The following is a 1,639-nucleotide window of genomic DNA, read 5'->3' as shown; positions in this document are numbered from 1 at the left end:
GTCCGTATTGTCGGATATTCAATTTGCATCACAGTACCCTTCAAGTACCGGGGGTATCTCGAGAAGTGTAGCCCATGATTTTGAGTATGTTTTAAATATCTTAAAACCCTTACAAGAGCTCTCCAATGCTCGCTGCTTGGATTGCTCGTGTAACGACTCAACTTGTTCACGGCACAAGCAATGTTAGGTCGAGTGCAATTAGTCAAGTACATAGTGCACCGATGACCTGTGCATACTCTTCTTGTGCAACGGGCTTGCCTTAGTTCTTGCTCAAGTGAACGTCGAGTTCAATTGAAGTCTTAACCGGCGCACCATCATTGGCTTTGAATTTCTTCAATATTTTCTCAACATAATGTGATTGTGTTAAGATGATTCCGTCAGATGTTCTTAGAATCTTCATTCCAAGAATTACATCGGCTAGACCTATGTCTTTCATGTTAAAATTTCTCTTTAACATGGCCTTTGTATCGTTAATTACTTGAGTGTTACTACCCAAGATTAACATATCATCAACTTATAGACACACTATAACATGACCGTTTTTAGTGCTCTTAATGTAGGCACATTTGTCGCATTCGTTGATTTTAAATCCATTTGGTAACATCACATTATCAAACTTCAAGTGTCATTCCAACGATGCTTGTTTCAATCCATATAGAGACTTTACGAGCTTGCATACCTTTTTCTCTTGTCCAGGTACTACAAATCCTTCGGGTTGTTCCATATAGATTTCATCTTTTAATTCACCATTTAGAAACACAGTCTTTACATCTATTTGATGAATCTCAAGATTATGCAATGCAACAATAGCGAGAAGCACTTGGATAGATGTAATCCTTGTTACAGGTGAATAGGTATCGAAGAAGTCGTGTCCTTCCTTTTGTTTAAAACCCTTTACTACTTGATAAGGCTCATTTCATGCATCGGTTTAAGGGTAAAATATATGCTACTTGATCGGTTTATCGTGCAAAACAAGTGTTAAATGTGCAGAAATGCCACTTGACCAAGGCAGCAAGGCCGGACTGATCAAGCAAGTACAAAAGGTGATAAAAGGCCAAGAATCGGGGGAGTTGATCAAGGGGAAGTGATCAAGCAGTTAGGCGGGGACCGCTGGCTTCTAGAAGAAGAACACGTGAGGAAATGAGCTGGATATGGCGCACCATTCTGTTATCAAGGACGACGTTCTAGAAGGGGACACGTGCTAGCTTATGAGACGCAAGGACAGAGCTGAGTCAGGAATCTGTTACTCAAAAGCGTCGTCATTCTAGAAGAAAGGGCACGTAGCAATCAATGAGTCGCTCATTCTCAGCATGAGTGAATATTCCCTGTCAAGATCGTTATCCAGCTGGAGGCCGAATCGAGCTTATAAATAGAGGGTGTGCCATCACAAAGAGGGGATCTGATACTTTACTTTCCGTCTAGTTTAGCTTAGCTTAGTTATCTAGTTTAGTTCAGCTCTCTAGTTTAGTTTAGTTCAGTTCTCTAGCTTAGTTTAGCTCTCCAGATAGCTTAGTTAAAAGGGCGACCGAAGGGAGCATTGCAGAATACTCATTTCTGTTAGTGTTATCTTAAGTCTCCCTCTGAGATTCATCTCAGTTTTTACCGTTTTCTTAGTTTCCGAAGTGTTAGCTTAGTTTAA

Source organism: Salvia splendens, chromosome 11 (assembly GCF_004379255.2).
Source record: "Salvia splendens isolate huo1 chromosome 11, SspV2, whole genome shotgun sequence".
Classification (NCBI taxonomy): domain Eukaryota; kingdom Viridiplantae; phylum Streptophyta; class Magnoliopsida; order Lamiales; family Lamiaceae; genus Salvia; species Salvia splendens.
Note: the sequence above shows the minus strand (reverse complement) of the source record.